Raw genomic sequence first — 23246 nt, 5'->3', positions numbered from 1 at the left:
GGATGAATAATATTCCATTTTATATATATATACCACATCTTGATCCATTCTTCAATGGATGGACATTTGGGCTCTTTCCGTAATTTTGCTATTGTTGATAGTGCTGCTATAAACATCGGGGTGCATGTACCCCTTTGAACTAGTATTTTTGTATCCTTTGGGTAAATACCTAGTAGTGAATTTCTGAGTCATAGGGTAGTTCTCTGTGGCAAGGAAGAAGTCAAACTTTCACTATTCACATACAACATGATACTCCATATGGAAAACCCAAAAGACTCCACCAACAAAACTACTAGAACTGATACAAAAATTCAGCAAAATTGCAGGTTATAAAATCAACATACAGAAATCTGTTGCATTTCTTTACACCAATAATGAAGCAGCAGAAAGAGAAATCAAGGAACCAATTCCACTTACAATTGAACCAAAAACCATGAGATACCTAGGATAAACCTAACCAAAAAGGTAAAAGATATGTACTTTAAAAACTATAGAGCACTTATAAAAGAAATTGAAGAGGACACAAAGAAATGGAAACAACATTCCATGCTCATGGCCTGGGAGAACAAATATTGTTAAACTGTCTCTACTACCCAAAGCAATCTACACATTTAATGTGATCCTTGTCAAAATACCACTGGCATTTTTCACAGAGTGAAAACAAACAATCCTAAAATTTGTATGGAATATGTATAGAATCATTTGTAAAGACACCAAATAGCCAAAGCAATCTTGAAAAAGAAAAACAAAGCTGGAGGCATCACAATTCCAGACTTCAAGCTATACTACAAAGCTGTAGTGATCAAGGCAGTATGACAAAAACAGAGACACATAGATCAATGGGACAGAATAGAAAACCCAGAAATGGACCCAAAACTATTTGCTCAATTAGTCTTTGACAAAGCAGGAAAGAGTATGCAATGGAAAAGACAGTCTCTTCAACAAATGGTGTTGGGAAAACTGGAAAGCCATGCAGAATGAAGAATGAAATTGGACCACTTTCTTATACCATACACAAAAATAAATTCAAAATGGATGAAAGACCTGAATGTGAGACAGGAAACCATCAAAATCCTAGGAGACTACAAGCTCTTTGACTGCGACCATAGCAGCTCCTTACTAGACATGTCTCTGGAGGCAAGGGAAACAAAAGCAAAAATGAATTATTGGTACTTCATCAAGATAAAAACTTCTGCACAGTGAAGGATGTAATCAACAAAACTAAAAGGCAGCCTACTGAATGGGAGAAGATATTTGCAAATGATATATCTGATAAAGGGTTAGTATCCAAAATCTATAAAGAACTTATCAAACTCAATGCCTAGAAAACAAATAATCCAGTTAAGGAGACATGAATAGACATTTTTCCAAAGAAGATACACAGATGGCCAACAGACACACCAAAAGATGCTCAACCGCCACTCATCATCAGGGAAATACAAATCAAAACCACGATGAGATACAATGTCACACCTGTCAGAATGGCTAAAATTAAGAAAACAGGAAACAACAGATGTTGGGGAGAATGTGGAGAAAGGGGAACCCTCCTACACTGTTGGTGGAAATGCAAACTGGTGCAGCCACTCTGGAAAACAATATAGAGGGTCCTTAAAAAATTAAATGGACAAAGTTTTCAATGAATCACCATTAATTATTAGCTGTGGATTTTAAAATCATCTTTATCAAGTTAAGTAATTCCTATTCCTAATTTACTAAGTTTTTTTTATCATAAAAGGATCTTGGATTTTATCAAATATATTCATGCGTCTCTTAAAATGATTTTTTTAAAAAATTCTGTTAAACTGGTAAATTACATTGCTTGATTTTTGATTTCATAAACTGAACTTGTATTTCTGGAATTATACCATTATGATCATGATATACTATGGTTTGTATATGCCACTCAAATAGATTTGCTAATGTTTCATTTACTATTATCACATCCCTGCTCGTAAGGAATACCATTAATTATTAGTCTTTCTTTTCTACATTTATATTTAAAGTTATAAATTTATTTAAGGCAATAATTTGTTATGGGTTCAAATTGTCTCCCCAAAATTAATATGTTGAAGTCCTAATCTTTAGTATAAAATGTGACCTTATAAAAATAGAGATATTGCATATGTAATTAGTTAAGATGAGGTTATACTGGAGTGGAGTGGGCCCCTAAATCAGTATGACTAATGTAATCTGGATGCAGATACACACACAGGGAGAATGCCATGTGAAGATAAAGGCAGATAATAGGGTGATGCAGCCAAATCCAAGGAATACCAAGATTGTCAGAAAATCATTGGAAGCTTAGATAGAAATAAGGAACATATTTCTCCCTCATAGTTCTCACGAGAGAATAACCTTGCCAACACCTTGATCTTGTTTTCTGATAGCCTCCAGAACTGTGAGACTATAAAATTCTATTGTTGAAGCACATTAGTTTATGACACTTTTTTTTTTAAAGGAGCCCAAGCAAGCTAATATAGATATCATTTGAAAAGTTTTATCTTTTGTTTTCAGTAGTTTTAAATATGATATGCCTAGGTGTTATTTTCTTTGTCTTTTTCTTATTTTTTGTTTGCAAGCTTTTTGAAATATTTCATGAGTTTTGAAACTTATGGCACTCATAGTTTTGAAACTATGCTGCAAATGCTCTTTTGATTTTCAGAGGTGTTCTGCTAGTATGATAGCTTTCCACACTGCAGTTTTAGAATTTGTAAATACTTGTAAAGAAAAACTGGCTAGATCCTGAAGCTCATTAATTATTCAGTTTTATCTCTCCAGCCTTAGAAGACCACCAAAAGTTCTCCTAGTTTTTCTGTCCCCCATCAGTAGGCCTCTACCAAGGCAAAGCCCAGATTTTTAGTGTCTTACTCTGCATTCACAATTGACAAGTTACATGGAGAAATAGTATTGAGGAAGGATTAGCTTATCTCTTTGGTTCTCTTCCCTTGAAAACTTGTCTTATCTGGCCTTCATTGTTTTAGCACCACTATCCTTTAGCAAGGTGAATGATTTAAGCTTGTGTCCTCCATTTTCTTGGTGGGAGTATTGGTCTGTCACCATCTTCTTTAATTGCTTTTCTGGTTATAAACCCCATAATACATATTTTTTATAAAAATTGAGAAAAAGAAATAAGCCCTCACTCATCCCTTTTCCTATAAACCTTAGATAATCATTATTACTATTTTAGTGTGTTCCCTTCCAGATCTATATTTTGGAGGTGGTTTACCCAGTACACAAATACACACACACACCCCATACATACTTAAGTCAACCACTAAGATACCACTGGGGCCCTATGAACTTCAAAACCTAGAAATAAATACACATTAATGGATAAGGGGAGAGATTATTCATACCAAAATATCCTCATTCAATCATGTTACTTTACTCTCCTGAGTGAAAAAACTTAAGAGTGGGTCAATTTAGGAGACTAGTCAGCAGTGGAAGCAAAGAAAAGTGAGCATTGCAGTAACCAGCTCTAATCTAATTTCCTTTGCTCTGATCTTTTGTTCAGTATGCAAACTTGAAAAAACCAAAATTGCTTTCCTGTGTGGAACTGCCTATAGGGAGAGATTATGCTGCTAAATTAGTTCTTTTTGTAAATCAATATCTGGGATTCTGTTTTTGTGCATCTATTTTTTAAAATTAGTTTATATGAATCTACATTAGAGAGTGATCTACTTTCCTGCATTGATATAACTTGCATCTGTCTCAGAACTACTGAGGTAATAAAATGGTGGGTATTTGTCTGAGTAGCTATTTGCTTTTCTCAGGCAACACCCTCTTTCTCCACAGATGCCTTTCAATTCAAATAGCAGTACTCACTTAGTAAATAAATAGCTTATTTATTTTACATAATTGAGATTATTTTGTATATACAATTTTATAATCTATTATCTGTTATTCTTAGAAGGTTTTCCAACTCATTAAATCTCTCTAGAATGAAAATGTCACGAGAACAGGAATTTTTCTTTCTTGTTCATCGCTAACATAGAGGATGATGCATGGTAGATACTCAGCAAATATTGGGAGAATAAGTCAATAAATGAACTATTATTTTCTACTCAATTAGTAGTATTGAGTACCATATTGCCAGCAGGAGTCCTAGCTCATTTAACCAATTCTCTGTCATTGGTCATTTAATTAATTTCCAAATGTTTTACTTTCTTTAAGTTAAAGAAAATATAATTTATTGTTGCATTTTGTTTGTAACACATATGCCTAATATCCTATTAGGAGAAAATACAGAATTTTGATAATGTTGAATTTGGAGGAGCCAAGCAAATCCCAAAGATTTGTTGGCTAATCATTTGTCCTTCCAGAAATTTGCTATTAATCATTAAAAATAGAATTTTCCTAACATTTCTGCAGCTGTTTGAGATTGGAAATCATGCTGTTCCACTAAAGTCTGGCTCTGTAAAAGCCTATTTCATCCCCCCCCCCAGTTTTATTGAGAAAGAATTGATATACATCACTGTATAGGTTTAAGACATACAACATGATCATTTGATTTACATACTTTGTGAGATGATTACCACAGTAGGTTCAGTTAACATCCATCTTCTCATATAAAGTAAAAAGAAAGAAGAAAAAAAATTTCTGCTTGTGATGAGAACTCTTAGGATTTACTCTCCCAGTGACTTTTCTATATATCATGCAGCAGTGTTAGCTGCAGCCATCATGTTGTACATTACATCCCATTTTACTTTCACTAACAATGCACTGATGAGTGAATTTGTAGATACATGGTTGGGCACATTTCTATTATTATTTAGTTCGAGTTCCTAAATTAGTGGTTATGTATTTGTTAAATTTTTGGAATTGCTGAGTTGTTAAAGCCACCTTTACAATATTTATTTATATACCAAAATACTGAGATGGCAGTCTACTTAAATAGTAAATAGTAAATTGAAATTGAAATTTTCTTTAAATAAGAAGTATTCTAAGGAGGACAAGAAAGTAATATCAGATCCCTTTACTGAAATTGGACCAAGCTAAAATATTAGGCAGCCTAACTTCAGGGCTGGTAAAGGGTCTGGGCTCTAGACTACCCTTTCATGGACCCTGACTTGTCATATGATGTTAACTACCAATCATAGATCACACTGATGGAATGTCTTAAGAAGTTGAATGTGACAGCTTTGTCAGGTAGAGGTCCCAGTGACAAACAGAATTCTAGACATAACCACAGCTCTGAGGAACTTCCAGTTTGATGCCTCACTGATATAATATTTTATCAAGACAGCTTCCCAACCAGGCTGATCTTCTTGACCTGGTTTTCCCTGTCTTTGTCTATCAGCATATTCATTTGACAGTATGCTAATGCAGTGGCAGAAAGTGAAGACAGATTTTCACTCTGTATCTACATTGAAAATCTTTGCATTTTGGTAGTGCTTTACTTGGTATGGTTTGTTAGATGGCCTGAGTTTTCTTCAGGAAAATGGTCTGCTTATAAGGATAGTACTGACTTAGGAAGCCTGGTTTCCTGTGTATTACCAGGACAGACATTAGCATGATTAACTTTTAATTTCCTGCCTCAAAGCCCTTGGAAAACATTTGTAGTTAGTGGGCTGGAAGCATGGAATTTTATAGTAGTTTTATGATATAATATATATTAGTTTCATGGTATATATAAGTTTAGCTCTCAGGTTTTTCCAAATGCTATGGTGATTCATATTATATCAGTTATGTCTCTTTTTTTAAAAAAATTTTATTTAAGTTCAGTTTAATTAACATATAGTATTAATTTCAGAGGTAGAATTTAGTGATGCATCAGTTGCATATAACACTCAGTGCTCATTATATCAAATGGCCTCTTTAATGCCCATCACCGAATTACCCCATCCCCCCACCTCCCCTCCTGCAACCCTCGGTTTGTTTCCTATAGTTATGAGTCTCTTATGGTTTGTCTCCTCTGATTTTGTCTTCAGTTGTGTCTCTTGTTCAAAATGTAAAGTTCCTCTTCATTTATATTTTATATGGAATGATTTCTCTTGTTATATAAAGATGTTTTTTAATATGAGAACTGTATATCCTCTGACTGATGCTGTGTGTTACACCTGAATAAATTTGAGCTTAAAGGTCATACCATATGCTAGCAGGGCTGGTCTCCTAGGTATCATTCACATTTATCCCATTCTTCTGGGTGTAACCACTTACTAATTAATGGCATTTTGAGCAAACTGGCAGCATAAATCTAGATTCCAGACTCAGTCTGGCCCCATAATGGCTTGTCTAGCCTTGCAGTTTTTTTTCCTTGTTCTTTTCTCCCCAGCTTTTCTACTTTTCAGCCCCCATCAACATAGTCCCAAGTTGCTGACTCAAGCATTGAGTAGTGAGATGTTATTGTCCACTAGTAACAACATTACAAGTCTATATTTCTTGGGTAGCTTTTCTCCATTTTCACTCATTTGATATTTATTGAGCATCTACAATTTGTCAGGTACTGTACTCTGCTGATAAAAGACTGAAGAGGCAATTCCCTCCTCTATGGCTCTTTTAATGTGGGAATAAAAATAACTATATTAAAAATATATTATCATAAGTTCAGTGTGTGGGAAGTGCTATGAAAAAGTTCAAGTAATGGGATGAAAAAAGGTAGAATATGGCTTCCTTACACAGAGTGGTCAGGAAAGGCCTCTCAGAGGAGGTAACATTTGATTGAAGACCTGGATGATGACAAGAGATAGCCATGTGAATCCCTGCAGGATGAGTATTTCAGATAGCAAGCACAAAGACCTTCAGATGAGAACTGTCAGCCTGGCCTATAGAATGGGCAGAAGGAAGGCCACTGTGATGGAGAACACACAGAATCAAGAGGAGATTCAGGGAGATCAGGTGGGAGGGTGGTACTCTAGGTCAGGCGAGATGCAATAGAGGGTCTGGAGCAAGGATGGAAAGGTGGAGTTAGAGAAGAGTGTTTGAAGGTAGAACTAACAGTAAATACTAATGAATTGGAGATGGAGAAAAGGAAGGGAAAAGAGGTCTTGGGAGTAAGTCCCATGTATTTGAACTCAGCAAGAGGGAGAATATTGCCATTTAACTAAAATAAGAATGGTTTGGAATTAGATCAAGGGAAAAGACAGAACTAAATGGGCAAAAATAATATGCTTGGGACATGTAAAGTTTAAGATATCTAACAAATATCCGATTATGATATGTATAGAAGCATTTGTGTGTGTGTGTGTGTGAGAGAGAGAGAAGTGGCAAAGTATCCTTAAAGATAATTTTTTAAAAGTACTTCAAAAATAATTTGAGCAAAAATAATATTTGCAATATTTTTGGAATAAATGTTTAGCATCCTAATACAAGTATTTTGGGGGGATGGCTTTTAGTCTTGATACAATTTCAAACAAAAGAAAATTTGCCAGAGTAGTACAAATGATATTCATACACCATTTTTCCAGAATCACAGATTGTTAGTATTTTGCTGCATTTACTTTATCATGCAATGCCTATTATCTGTCTATCCATCTATCTATTCACACAAACACATACACATACATATGATGTATGCATGTCAGATACAACATACATTTTAACCAAACCATTTGAAAGTAAATTTCAGACATCATGCCCCTTTATCCCTAAATACGGTAGTGTATTTCCCCAGAACAAGAATATTCTCTTATGTAAACACAGAACAATTATTGAAATCAGGAAATTAAAGTTGATATAATGCTATCCTATAATTCCCAGTCCATATTCAAATTTTTCCAATTTTTCTGACAATTCCTTTATAGCTAATTCCGCCCCCCCCCAGGTCCAGGATCTAGTCCAGAATCACACATTGCATTTGATTGTCATATCTTTCTTTTCCCATTTAGTCTGCAACTGTTCCTCAGCCTTTCTTTATGTTTCTTTACCTTGACTTTTTTGCAGACTACAGGAAACTGCATTGTAGAATTAAACACAATGTGAGTTTAATTTTTCCTCATAATTAGATTCAGGTTGTCCACTTTCAGCAACAGAAATACATAAATGATATGTCCTTTTCAGTGTATCATATCAAGGATGGTACTTACAGGCTATTCAATTATTGGTGATTTAAAATTTTTTTCTTGGTTCCAATTAAACCTCCACCCACTAGTTTTAGTGTTCATTGATATTTTTTGTTTGATATTTCTTGAATAGCGATCATAGTTGTAAAATCGTGATTTTCTACCTCCAGTGTTTCTACTACATTTATGAAGTCAGTTGTCTTCCAAAAGAGCTTTCCTTGCCTCCTTCTTTACGTATTTATGCAATTATTTATTTATTTATTTACTTACTTATATCACTATCATTTTACTGATTCTTATTTTTTTCAATGAGTTTTATTTATTTTTTTAAAGATTTTATTTTTTGACAGAGAGACACAGCAAGAGAGGGAACACAAGCAGGGGGAGTGTGAGAGGGAGAAGCAGGCTTTCTGCTGAGCAGGGAGCCAGATGCGGGGCTTGATCCCAGAACCTTGGGATTATGACCTAAGCCGAAGGCAGATGCTTAACAGCTGAGCCACCCAGGTGCCCCTTCAGTGAATTTTAATCTATTATTCTCATCATTTACTTGGTCCTATATATTGCCTTCAGTCAGGTTCCTCTGTCATTTGGTATGTGTCAGTCTTTTTAACTGCTTCCAGACTTTCTCAGAACAAGCTACTTTTCACCTTATATCTTTCCTGCCCCAGTCTTGAAGTCAGCCATTTCTTCAAGGAGTCCTGGTTCCTTTTAGTGGGGAATGATACTTAGAAACCATTAAGAAACCAAGGCTCTTTGTGTCTCACCAAGGCAAATACTTTGAAGAATATTTGGAAGTCCTACTTCACAGCTACTTATTTTTAATATCAATGACCAATAGGCATAAGCTGGTAATATTTTTAATTCACTACTATAAGGTAAAAGGCAGGACTTATTTCTAAGATTTAAAAAATCTTTGATTTTGTATTTTTAAGATCAAACTCAGGGCTATGTGTCTTTGAAGCTTTGTGCACCTTTTGACATTAAGAGATATCAACCCTGCTAATGGATCAAAGAATAAAGGCTTTAGTGCAAATAAGAGTTGGTCCATGTAGTCTAAAAGAGAGTTCTACTTTGCCTAGCATCAGGGGGTAAGGATTGCTGCTGATACAGTTGAGAATAGCAGAAAGTTGATGTTTCCAAGGCAATAGCACAAAATGTGATCTCTAATGTCTGTATTTTCTACATAGAAGTATGTAAGCAAAATAATAAGGCTGGAAAAGAAATGTGCCTAGGTTAATTTCTGCATATGCCATCCAGTGGTCTTGCCTCTTTAAAGATGCTTGATGATCATCCCAAAGGATTAGTTCCTATTAACCTCACAGAGACATTCATTTTGTTTTGATGCAATACACAATGCTGGATGGGGAAAAAAATAATTCAGTAGAACATAACTATAATGTTTCACATTGTATGAAATTTTATATGAGTTAGTTTAGCAAATATTTGGAGTGTTTTACATACAAGACTTCTAATCAAACTAATACAGTAAGTACATACTTTTTAAGCCCCAGATCATTTCATCCCTTCTAACTGCTCCAAGCACAAAGAAGGTCTATAAAAATGGCTTTTTTACTTTTAAAAAAGTAAAAAATTCATAGTCATACAAAAAATGAGGAAAGCATATCCATATATAAAAACCATAAAAGAAATGGAAAGTAGTGAGTGGGGTTTAGCACGGTGGCCAAAAGCTGGTAGAGACTTCCTTGGGCTCATTTGCTTTGGGGTATCAGGGACTAAAAGCACCCCAACATAAGGTGGGGAGCTGTAGCCAGGCTTACTGCTAGAATTTCAGTTAGCTCCCCTTCTTTCCTGAAAGGGCATGAGGCTAGCTACTATTAATCATGCCAGAACCTGTGGCTTTTATCAGGCTGCATTCCCAGGAAATTAGGAGGATACAGATATAACCTCTAAACTAGGAACTGAGCTAAGACTCTGCTGGTTTATTGATTTGCAGTATCTCCATGTAACTAAAGGAGCTCCACAAAGCCAACATGTGACCTTGTTTTGTATTAGAACACCAGAAAACTGGGACAACCTGAAGAGGATGGTTGTAAAACAAAGAGGCAGGAAAGGTTGAGCAAAGAAAGAATGAGGAGGAAAACAAGTGAAGAGTGAAGGAGATGAGAGAGAGAAATTAAAACATCAATTTAAAATTAGCTTGCAACCAAAATTCCCACAAATGAATATTACAAGAGAACTAAATAAAGAAAATCAGCAGTTAAAAGATGGATTAAGTTAAGAAGAAACTAAAATAACAAAAAGTCAAAAACAATGATAATAAACACACATAGGATCTTCAAGATATAATTGATGGGAGAACTTCCTTTATTTATAAGAAGTTACCATAGGGGCGCCTGGGTTGGCTCAGTTGTTAAGTGTCTGCCTTTGACTCAGGTCATGATCCCAGGGTCCTGGGATCAAGCCCTGTGTCAGACTCCCTGCTTAGTGAGGAGGTCTGTTTCTCCCTCTCACTTTGCCCCTTCCCCTGCTTGTGCTCTCTCTCAAATACATAAATAAAATCTTAAAAAAAGGAGTTATGATAAACAATGGCAGAAAAACACAATTTCCATCCTCAAGGAGTTTATGATAAAGATTCTGTCTATGGATAGATGATAGATATGGATATAGTACCTTTATCATCATAAGCCCAATGAGTGAATATATATATATATATACACACACACACATATATAACATATTATAATACATCTGACTTTATTATTATACATATATAATACATATATATTTTGCCCAGTCAAAATACAAAATACAAATTTTAGAATGCATTATAATGTATATTATTATTATCTGTGACATTTGCAGTGATTTTTATAAAAAGAAAAGTTCTTTCTGACATATAGCATTATTTCTATTGGAAGATATTATATGAATTCCATTTTAACTTATAGCACCTAAGTTCTCTCCAGTGACTTCTTTCTTTTAATATAATGCATTTGAGATTGGTCTGTGTTGTTGCATATATTTGTATATTACTTTACATTGCAGAGTAGCTTTCACTGTATGAATATACTAAGTTTTATCTATGCATCATTTTGAGGACATTTGGTTTCCAGTTTTTTGGGGACCTATGAATATAGTCCCATACCCATAAACATTTTAGGATAAATACATATTATTATTTGATCTGGATAAATACCTAGGGGTGAGATTCCTGAATTATATGTAAAAAGTATGTTTAGTTTTATAAAAAACAGTCACAGTTATCCAAAATGGCTATACTCTTTTGCCTTCCCGTCTGGAACATATTAAAGCTCTAGTTGTGAACACTTGATATTGCCACTTTGTTAAATTTTTGTTTTTTAATTGTAGACATTCTTACATATGTGCAGTAGTATCTTGTTGTAGTCTTAAATCTCCTTTGCCTTATGATTACTGATGCAGAACAAATTTTCATGTACTTATTTAGCATCTATAGATCTTGTTTTGTAAAATATTTAAAAGTTTTTTTTTAAATCATGGGTATAAGTTCTTTGTTAGATATCTGTTTTGCAAATATTTTCTATCTGTGGTATGTCTTTACATCTTCCAAGGCAATATGTTACACAAAGAAAAACATTTTAATTTTGATGAAGTCCAGTTAATGACTTTTAAAATTCTGTATTGTTAAAATACAGTTTTATATTAGTTTCAGTGTACAATATAGTGATTCAACAATTGTATAAGTTACTCAGTGCTCATCATGATGAATCTACTCTTTTTCCCCATCACCTATTTCACCCATTCCTCTACCCACCTCCCCTCAGGTAACCATCAGTATGTTCTCTACAGTTGAGTATCTGTTTTCTCATTTGTCTCTTTTTTTTTCTTGGCTCATTTGTTTCTTAAATTCCACATACGAGTTAAGTCTTATGATATTTATCTTTCTGTGACTGACTTATTTCATTTAGCATTATACTCTCTACATCCATCCATGTTGCAGCAAATGACAAGATTTCAAACTTTTTTTAAAAATTTTTTTATTATGTTAATCACCATACATTACATCATTAGTTTTTGATACAGAGTTCCATGATTCATTGTTTGTGCATAACACCCAGTGCTCCACGCAGAACGTGCCCTCTTTAATACCCATCACCAGGCTAACCCATCCTCCCACCTCCCTCCCCTCTAGAACCCTCAGTTTGTTTTTCAGAGTCCATCATCTCTCATGGTTCATCTCCCCCTCCGATTTACCCCCCTTCATTCTTCCCCTCCTGCTATCTTCTTTTTCTTCTTAATATATATTGCATTATTTGTTTCAGAGGTACAGATCTGGGATTCAACAGTCTTGCACAATTCACAGTGCTCACCATAGCACATACCCTCCCCAATGTCTATCACCCAGCCACCCCATCCCTCCCACCCCCCCACCACTCCAGCAACCCTCAGTTTGTTTCCTGAGATTAAGAATTCCTCATATCAGTGAGGTCATATTATACATGTCTTTCTCTGATTGACTTATTTCACTCAGCGTAACACCCTCCAGTTCCATCCACGTTGTTGCAAATGGCAAGATCTCATTCCCTTTGATGGCTGTATAATATTCCATTGTGTATATATACCACCTCTTCTTTATCCATTCATCTGTCGATGGACATCTTGGCTCTTTCCACAATTTGGCTATTGTGGACATTGCTGCTATAAACATTGGGGTGCACGTACCCCTTCGGGTCCCTACATTTGTATCTTTGGGGTAAATACCCAGTAGTGCAATTGCTGGGTCATACGGTAGCTCTATTTTCAACTTTTTGAGGAACCTCCATACTGTTTTCCAGAGTGGTTGTATCAGCTTGCATTCCCACCAACAGTGTAGGAGCGTTTCCCTTTCTCCGCATCCTTGCCAACATCTGTCATTTCCTGACTTGTTAATTTTACCCATTCTGATTTGGTGTGAGGTGGTATCTCATTGAGGTTTTGATTTGGATTTCCCTGATGCCGAGCGATATTGAGCACTTTTTCATGTGTCTATTGGCCATTTGGATGTCTTCTTTGGAAAAATGTCTGTTTATGTCTTCTGACCATCTTGATTGGGTTGTTTGTTCTTTAGGTGTTGAGTTTGATAAGTTCTTTATAGATTTTGGATACTAGCCCTTTATCTGATATGGCATTTGCAAATATTTTCTCCCATTCTGTCGGTTGTCTTTTGCTTTTGTGGACTGTTTCTTTTGCTGTGCAAAAGCTTTTTATCTTGATTAAGTCCCAAGAGTTCATTTTTGCCCTTGCTTCCCTTGCCGTTGGTGATGTTTCTAGGAAGAAGTTGCTGCGGCTGAGGTTGAAGAGGTTGCTCCCTGAGTTATCCTTCAGGATTTTGATGGACTAGTGTCTCACATTTACGTCTTTCAACCTTTTGGAGTCTATTTTGTGTGTGGTGTAAGGAAATGGTCCAGTTTCATTCTTCTGCATGTGGCTGTCCAATTTTCCCAACACCATTTGTTGAAGAGACTGTGTTTTTTCCATTGCACATTCTTTCCTGCTTTGTCAAAGATGAGTTGACCATAGAGTTGAGGGTCCATTTCTGGGCTCTCTATTCTATTCCACTGATCTATGTGTCTGTTTTTGTGCCAGTACCATACTGTCTTGATGAGGACAGCTTTGTAATAGAGCTGGAAGTCCGGAATTGTGATGCCGCCGGCTTTGCTTTTCTTTTTCAACATTCCGCTGGCTATTCGGGGTCTCTTCTGGTTCCATACAAATTTTAGGATTATTTGTTCCATTTCTTTGAAAAAAGTGGATGGTATTTTGATGGGGATTGCATTGAATGTGTAGATTGCTCTAGGTAGCATTGACAGCTTCACAATGTTTGTTCTTCCAATCCATGAGCATGGAACGTTTTTCTATTTCTTTGTGTCTTCCTCAATTACTTTCATGAGTATTTTATAGTTTTCTGAGTACAGATCCTTTGTCTCTTTGGTTAGATTTATTCCTAGGTATCTTATGGTTTTGGGTGCAATTGTAAATGGGATTGACTCCTTAATTTCTCTTTCTTCTGTCTTGTTGTTGGTGTATAGGAATTCCACTGATTTCTGTGCATTGATTTTATATCCTGCCACTTTACTGAATTCCTGTATGAGTTCTAGCAGTTTTGGGCTGGATTCTTTTGGGTTTTCCACATAAAGTATCATATCATCTGCAAAGAGTGAGAGTTTGACTTCTTCTTTGCTGATTCGGATGCCTTTGATTTCTTTTTGTTGTCTGATTGCTGTGGCTAGGACATCTAGTACTATGTTGAATAGCAGTTGTGATAGTGGACATCCCTGCCATGTTCCTGACCTTAGGGGGTAAGTTCTCAGTTTTTCCCCATTGAGAATGATATTCGCTGTGGGTTTTTCATAGATGGCTTTTATGATATTGAGGTATGTACCCTCTATCATTACACTCTGAAGAGTTTTAATCAAGAAAGGATGCTGTACTTTGTAAAATGCTTTTTCTGCATGTACTGAGAGGATCGTATGGTTCTTGTTCTTTCTTTTATTATTGTATTGTATACGATGATTGATTTGCAGAGGCTGAACCAACCTTGCCGCCTAGGGATATACCCCAGTTGGTCGTGGTGAATAATCCTTTTAATGGACTGCTGGATCCTATTGGCTAGTATTTTGGTGAGAATTTTTGCATCCATGTTCATCAAGGATATTGGTCTGTAATTCTCCCTTTTGATGGGGTCTTTGGTTTTGGGATCAAGGTAATGGTGGCCTCATAAAACGAGTTTGGATATTTTCCTTCCATTTCTATTTTTTGGAACAGTTTCAGAATAGGTATTAATTCTTCTTTAAATGTTTGGTACAATTCCCCTGGGAAGCCATCTGGCCTTGGGCTTTTGTTTGTTGGGGTATTTTTGATGACTGCTTCAATTTCCTTAGCAGTTATAGGTCTCTTCAGGTTTTCTATTTCTTCCTGGTTCAGTTTTGTTAGTTTATACATTTCTAGGAATGCATCCATTTCTTCCAGATTATCTAATTTGCTGGCATATAGTTGCTCATAATATGTTCTTATAATTGTTTGTATTTCTTTGGTGTCGGTTGTGATCGCTCCTCTTTTATTCATGATTTTATTTATTTCAGTCCTTTCTCTTTTTGGTAAGTCTGGCCAGGGGTTTATCAATCTTGTTAATTCTTTCAAAGAACCAGCTCCTACTTTCGTTGATCTGTTCTACTGTTCTTTTGGTTTCCATCTCATTGATTTCTGCTCTAATCTTTATTATTTCTCTTCTCCTGCTGGGTTTAGGCTTTATTTGCTGTTCTTTCTCCAGCTCCTTTAGGTATAGGGTTAGGTTGTGCATTTGAGACCTTTCTTGTTTCTTGAGAAAGGCTTGTATTGCTATATACTTTCCTCTTAGGGGACTGCCTTTGCTGCATCCCAAAGATTTTGAATGTTTTCATTTTCATTTGTTTCCATGAAATTTTTTAATTCTTCTTTAATTTCCTGGTTGACTCATTCATTCTTTAGTAGGATGCTCTTTAGCCTCCATGTATTTGGGTTCTTTCCAACTTTCCTCTTGTGATTGAGTTCTAGTTTCAAAGCATTGTGGTCTGAAAATATGCAGGGAATGATCTCAATGTTTTGGTACCAGTTGAGACCTGATTTGTGACCTAGGATGTGATCTATTATGGAGATTGTTTCATGGGCACTAGAGAAGAATGTGTATTCTGTTGCTTTGGGATGGACTATACTGAATATATGTGTGAAGTCCTTTTGGTCCAGTGTTTCATTTAAATTCTTTATTTCCTTGTTGATCTTTTACTTAGATGATCTGTCCATTTAAGGGAGAAGGGTGTTAAAGCCCCCCACTATTATTGTATTGTTGTCGTTGTGTTTCTTTGCTTTTGTTTTTAATTGGCTTCTATAATTGGCTGCTCCCATGTTAGGGGCATAGATATTTACAATTGTTAGTTCTTCTTGTTGGATAGACCCTTTAAGTAAGATATAGTGCTCTTCCTCATCTCTTATTATAGTCTTTGGTTTAAAATCTAAAATGTCTGTTATAAGGATTGCCACCCCAGCTTTCTTTTGGTGTCCATTAGCATGGTAAGTGGGTTTCCACCCCCTCACTTTCAATGTGGGGGTGTCTTTGGGTCTGAAATGAGTCTCTTGCAGACAGCATTTCAATGGGTCTTGTTTTTTTGTCCAATCTGATAGCCTGTGTCTTTTGAATGAGGCATTTAGCCCATTTACATTCAAGGTAATTATTGAAAGGTATGAATTTAGTGCCATTGTATTGCCTGTAAAGTGACTGTTACTGTGTATTGTCTGTGTTCCTTTCTGGTCTATATTGCTTTTAGGCTCTCTCTTTGCTTAGAGGACCCCTTTCAATATTTCTTGTAGGGCTGGTTTTGTGTTTGCAAATTCCTTTAGTTTTTGTTTGTCCTGGAAGATTTTATCTCTCCTTCTATTTTCAATGATAGCCTAGCTGGATATAGTATTCTTGCCTACATATTTTTCTCGTTTAGTGCTCTGAATATATCATGCCAGTTCTTTCTGGCCTGCCAGGTCTCTGTGGATAGGTCTGTTGCCAATCAAATGTATCTACCATTGTAGGTTATAGATCTCTTGTCCCGAGCTGCTTTCAGGATTTTCTGTTTGTCTCTGAGACTCATAAGTTTTACTATTAGATGTCAGGGTGTTGACGTATTTTTATTGATTTTGAGGGTGGTTCTCTGTGCCTCCTGGATTTTGATGCCTGTTTCCTTCTCCAAATTAGGGAAGTTCTCTGCTATAATTTGCTCCAGTATACCTTCTTCCCCTCTCTCTCTTTCTTCTTCTTCTGGGTTATCTCTCGAATTCTGCCCTCATAATCCAGGTGTTGTTTATCACCCTTTTTCTCAGCTTCTTTATTTTCCATATTTGGTCTTCTATATCATTAATTCTCTCTTCTGCCTCATTTTTCCTAGCAGTTAGAGCCTCTATTTTTGATTGCACCTCATTAGTAGCCTTTTTGATTTCGACTTGGTTAGATTTTAGTTCTTTTATTTCTCCAGAGAGGGTTTCTCTAATATCTTCCATGCTTTTTTCAAGCCCAGCTAGTATCTTTAAAATCATCATTCTGGACTCTAGTTCCACCATCTTACTAATGTCTGTATTGATTAGGTCCTGGCAGTCGGTACTGCTTCTTGTTCTTTTGTTTTTGAGGTGATTTTTTTCCATCTTGACATTTTTTCCAGAGGACAATAGATGAATGAGAGAACAGAATGCTAACAGGGTAACAACAGCCCCAGAAAAATATACAATAAACAAATCAAAAGAGACCTGGAACCGGGGGAAAAGAAAGGGAAAGAAAGAAGAAAGATAAAAAAATAGAAAAAGATAAAAAAAAGAATATGATTAAATATGATCAGGCTGGTGCATAGATCAGTGCCACACACTAGATTTTGGGCATATTTTGGTCTGTTAGAAGAAAGTGCCTCCCAAAATTTTAAAGAAATAAAAGCTTATATAGGTACAAAAATAAGGGTAAATATGATGAACTGATGGAATATGACTGTAAAGATGAAAATTATAAACGATTTTATAAAAGGAATTGATAACATAGGAAGTTGGTTGAAAAAAGAAAGAAGAGTAGTTTTTTTTTTTTTTTTTTAAAGGGAGAGAATGTGATCAGACAGGAGACTAGAACAAAGCCATGCACTAGAGATTTAGGGTATGTTTTATTCTGTTAGAAGAAACTGTATCCCAAAATTTTAAAGAGAGAGCAACTTATATATATATGCCAAAAATAAAGGTAACTACTATGAAGGGATTGAATATGACTCTAAAAATGAAAAATAAAAAAAATTTTAAAAAGGGATTGATAAATATTGGTTGAAAAAGGGAAAAAGAAAAATTCAAAAAAGAAGAAAAAGAAAATTTAAAAAATTAACTTTGAAAGACTAACGAATCTGGGGGGAAAAAGCCATGAATTCTATGTGCTATATTCCCCTAGTGGTGGAGTTCTGCCATTCTCATTGATCAGTAAACTTGGTCTTGGCTGGCTGTCCTTGCTGATGTTCTGGGGGAGGGGCTTGTTGCCTTGGTTCCCAAATGTCTTTGCTGGAGGCGGAATTGCCCCGCCCTTGCCGGTCCGGGCTAAGTAATCTGCTTGGGTTTGCTCTCTGGAGCTTTTGTTCCCTGCAAGCTTTCCATACAGCTTTGGAGGACGAGAGTGAAAATGGCGGCCTTCCAATCTCCACCTGGAGGAGCTGAGAACTCGGGTCCCCACTCCTCTGTGAGCCCCCTTAGAAAAGCAGTCAGTCACTCCCATCTCCCTGATCTCCGGCCACACTCCGTGCTCACCCGGCCTGTGACCTAGTGTTTCTATCTCTGGCACCCGACACCGTGTGGAGTCTCCAAACCCAGCAGATACCTGTGGTGCGCTCCTGCACCGCTCCTCCTGGGGGAGGAAGGGGAGTCTCCCCGGATCTGCCACTTGTTGGGTCCCTGCTGGAAGAGCAGTAGCCCGACTGTACCGCGGATCATGGTTTATGGCAACCCTGAGCTCAGAGCCCACTCCCCGGCTTTGTGTCTGCAGCCGGCATCCCTGCTCTGATACCTGGGAGCTCTGCAGCACTCAGGCACCCCTGGTCTTTCTGTGACCCCAAGGGTCCTGAGACCACAGTGTCCCAGCGAGGGTTCCACCCCCTGCTCAGCCACTGGAGCGACGTCCCTCAGCAGAGCAGACTTCTCACAGTTCTGCAGCTCTATCACTTGTCAGTAGCCGCTGACAGAGGCCCCCTCCCCCACTGTTTATCTTCCCAAATATCGCCTTGGATTCACTTCTCTGCATGTCCTACCTTCCAGAAAGTGATCACTTTTCTGTTCAGAGAGTTGCTGCTATTCTTTTCTTCGATCTCCTGTTGATTTCATAGGTGTTCAGAATGGTTTGATCCCTATCTAGCTGAATTCCTGGGACCAGACGAAATTTAGGTCTCCTACTCCTCCACCATCTTGCTCCTCCTAGTTTTGTTCTTTTTAGGATTGCTTATCCTATTCAGGGTCTTTTGTGGTTCCATACAAATTTCATTTTTTCTAGTTCTTTGAAAAAAATGCTATTGGTATTTTGATAGAGATTGCATTAAGTCTGTAGATTGCTTTGGGTAGTGTGTTCATTTTAATAATGTTCTTCCAATTCATGAGTATGAAATATCTTTCCATTTGTTTGTAGTATAGTTCTTTCACCTCCTTGGTTAAGTTTAATCCTAGGTATTTTATTATTTTTGGTGCAATTGTAAATGGGATTGTTTTCTTAATTTCTCTTTCTGCTGCTTCATTATTACTGTACAGAAATGCAACAGATTTCTGTATATTGATTTTGTATCTTGTGACCTTACTGAATTCATGTATCAGTTCCACTAGTTTTTTGGTGGAGTTTTTAGGGTTTTCTATATATAGTATCATGGCATCTGCAAATAATGAAAGTTTTACTTCTTCCTTACCAATTTGGATCTTTTGTTTCTTTTTCTTATCTGCGTGCTGTGGCTAGGACTTCTATGTATTATAATGTTAAATAAAAGTGGTGAGAGTGGACGTACTTGTCTTGTTCCTGATCTTAGGGAAAAAGCTCTGTTTCTCCTCATTGAGTTTGATGTTCACTGTTGGTTTTATCATATATGGCCTTTATTATGTTGGGGTATGTTCCATCTACCCCTAATTTGTTGAGGGTTTTTACCATGAATCTATGTTGTATTTTGTCAAATGCTTTCTCTGCATCTATTGAAATGATCATATGGTTTTTATCCTTAGTTTTGCTAATGTGATGTGTCATGTTGACTGATTTGCGAATATTGAACCACTCCCGCATAACAGGGATAAATCTCATGTGATCGTAGTGAATGATGTTTTTAATGTATTGTTGGATTTGGTTTGCTAATATTTTGTTGAGGATTATTGCCTCTATGTTAATCAGAGATATTGGTCTGTAGATCTCTTTTTTGCAGTGTCTTTATCTGGTTTTAGTATCAAGGTAATTCTGGTCTCATATAATGAATTTGGAACCTTTCCTTCATCTTCTATTTTTTAGAATAGTTTGAGAAGAATAGCTGTGAATTTTTCATTAAGTGTTTGGTAGAATTCACCTGTGAAACCTTCTGGTCCTGGACTTTAGTTTTTGTTTTTGTTGTTGTTTGTTTTGTTTTTTGTTTTTAGAAACACTACAATAATTAATCTTATTTGTTCAAGGGCTCCTATTGCAAGTATTAAACCAAGCATGGGCGTTGATTCTGTGAGCCCAGATTAATATATTTAGGAAGATAAAAATAAACTGTGATCCATGTATATGGATGAAAAATTAAAGGCACATGGTTAATCATATTATAGTTTTAAATTTCTATAGCCTAGAAACCTGAAGTCACAGGTCTTTTAGGTCTTTCTGGATGTCTGATAAGGTATTTGTACTTTTCTTGAGCTGAGGAATCTTATCATCTTTTAGCTTCTGGTGGATAACACTGGTTAATCTCTGAGCATTCAGGATACATGGGAGGCTCAGGAACACTTCATTCTCAATGCCATACATTCCCTTCACCATTGTTGCCACTGGATGTCTCCTGGATAGATTTTTAAGCATGGATTCAGTGAGATCAGCCACACTTAATCCAATAGCCCAGTTGGTAATCCTTTTAGCCTGATGACTTCATAGGCACTTTCAACCACCATCTTATTCACTTCTTTCCAATTTTCACTGTCATTGTCTGTTCTCATTTCTGGATTAAGTTCCTGGAGAGAAATGCCTGCCGCATTCACTCTACTCCACACAGCCACATGAGTCTCCGTGTTCTCCCAAAATGCATCCATGGCAGTTGGATGAATGCCATGTTTTTCAGCCATAAGATGGTGAAATCTAGCAGAATCCAGATCACACCCATTTCCAATTACAGAGTGCTTATGTAAGCCACATAGTTTCCAGGTGTAAGAATATCCACTGGGTTGTAAACCACAAATTATGATACAATCAGGACTGTACTTGACTATCTGAGGAATAATGAATTTGAAGACATGAACATTCCTCTGCACCAGATTGAGATGGCTCTCTCCCTCCTGCTGGTGGACTTCCACAGTTACCACCAAAATCTTAGAATTGGCAGTCACAGAGTAATCTTCATCTGCCACGATTTTAGGTGTCTGAAGAAATAAGCTCCCATGTTGCAGATCCATCATTTCTCCTTTGAATTTATTTTCTAAAACATCCACAAGGGCAAGTTCATCTGCCAGAGACTTTCTCAGAAGCTGATGGCACATGCCATACCAACTTGTCCAACACCCACTACAGTGATCTTATCGTTTGGATTGGTTGCTTCTTCTGCAACTGGTGCACTCAGTTTTTCCTTAAGAGTTGCCATTATGCCCAGGAGAGAAATGGCTGTAAGAGTCATGGGAAGAAGACTGTCAGCTGTGTTTCTCCTCCAGTGCAGGATCTGCCTATCGGGAGGTTTTTTTCATTACAGATTCAATTTCATTGCTGTTAATCAGTCTGTTCAAATTTTCTATTTCTTCCTGCTTCAGTTTTGGTAGGTGATATGTTTCTAGGAATTTATCCATTTCTTCTAGGTTGTCCAATTTGTTGCTTTGTAATTTTTTTCATGATATCCTCTTATAATCTTCTGTATTTCTGTGGTGTCTGTTATATCTCTTTCATTTCTAATTTTATTTGGACTCTCTTTTTTTTTTTTTTGAATGAGTCTGGCTAAAGGTTTGTCAATTTTATTGATCTTTTCAAAGAACCAGCTCCTGGTTTCATTGATTTGTTCTATTGTTTTTTTGTTTGTTTCTATTTTATTTTTGCTCTACTCTTTTTTATTTTCTTCCTTCTACTGGTTTTGGGTTTTGTTTGTTCTTTTTCTAGCTCTTTAGATGTAAGGTTAGGTTTTTTTATTTGAGATTTTTTGTTTTTGTTTTTGAGGTAGGCCTATATAGCCATAAACTTTCTCATAGAATAACTTTTGCTGCATCCCAAAGATTCTGGATTGTCACGTTTTCATTTTCATTTGTTTCCAGTATTTTTGATTTCCTCTTTGATTTCTTGGTTGACTCACATTGTGTAGTAGCATGTTATTTTTTTAATAGTAATGACCAGCTTTTCCAAAAAATAAATAAAATTGCAATGCTTTAACTACATTAGCTAAGAAAAAAAGAGAGTATACTCAAAAACCAAAATGAGAAATGGAAGAGAAAGACAATACAACACATAACCACAGAAATACATAGTGTGATAAGATTAGCCAATTACATACTAACAAATCAGATAACTTAACATCTATGTATTTATGCTCTTTCCAGATTTTTTCTTGTGGTTAATTTCTAGTTTTCTAGCATTTTGGTTGGAAAAGATGCATGGTGTGACTTGAATCTTTTTGAATTTGTTGAGGCTGTTTTGTGGCTTAATATGCGATCTATTCTGGAGATGGTTCTATGTGCATTTGAGAAGAACGTGTATTGTTTCAGGATGAATTATTTTGAACGTGTCTGCTAAATCCATCCTTCCAATATGTCATTCAAAGCCATTGTTTCCTTTGTGATTTTTCTGTTTGGATGATCTATTCATTGATATAAGTAGGGTGTTAAAATCACCTATTATTATTCTATTACTGTTGACTACTTCATGTTTGTTATAAGCTGCTTTATGTATTTGGGTACTCCCATGTTGGATGCATAAATATTTACAATGTTTGTATCTTGTTAGATTATTCCCTTTATGATAATGTGGTGTTCTTCTTTTTCTCTTGTTACTGTCTTTGTTTTAAAGTCTATATTGTCTGATATAAGTATTGCTACCCTGGCTTTCTTTTCACTCCCATTTCCATAATAAATGCTTTTTCACCCCTTCACTTTCAATCTGTATGTGTCTTTAGATATGGAATGTGTCTTTTGTGGGCAGAATATAAATGTATCTTTTTTATTTTAATCCATTCCATCACCCTGTGTATTTGATTGGAGCATTTAGTCCATTTACATTCAAAGTAATTATTGATAGGTATGTACATATTGCCATTTGGTTAACTTGTTTTATGGTTTTTGTAATTCTACTCTTTTCCTTTCTTGCTCTCTTCTCTCATGGTTTGCTAGCTTTCTTTAGTGATATACTTGGATTCCTTCCTCTTTATTGTTTGCCTATCAGTGGTTTTTGATTTGTGGTTACCATTGGGTTTGGATATAACATCTTATGCATATAGCAGTCTATATTAAGTTGATGGTCACCTAAGTTTGAATCCATTCTTTACTTCTCTCACCTCCATGTTTTAGGTATATAGGGTTATACTTACATGGTTTTATTTTGTGAATCCC

The 23246-nt window shown here is 36.2% G+C and overlaps 1 protein-coding gene and 1 pseudogene across 1 annotated transcript in view; one reads left to right on the top strand and one right to left on the bottom strand.

Moving 5' to 3' along the window:
* The window catches only part of TMEM232 (transmembrane protein 232), a 226424-nt gene that overhangs the window by 159551 nt on the left and 43627 nt on the right, over window positions 1-23246 (top strand). The gene's annotated exons all lie outside the window — the stretch shown is intronic.
* Window positions 20317-21304, bottom strand: LOC114208699 (L-lactate dehydrogenase B chain-like; annotated as a pseudogene).

Source organism: Eumetopias jubatus, unplaced genomic scaffold, assembly GCF_037043125.1.
Source record: "Eumetopias jubatus isolate StellerSeaLion01/CBP00866 unplaced genomic scaffold, mEumJub1_p1.0 scaffold_5, whole genome shotgun sequence".
Taxonomy (NCBI): domain Eukaryota; kingdom Metazoa; phylum Chordata; class Mammalia; order Carnivora; family Otariidae; genus Eumetopias; species Eumetopias jubatus.
The sequence above is the reverse complement of the archived record's forward strand: the minus strand, read 5'-3'. Positions and strand labels throughout refer to the sequence as shown.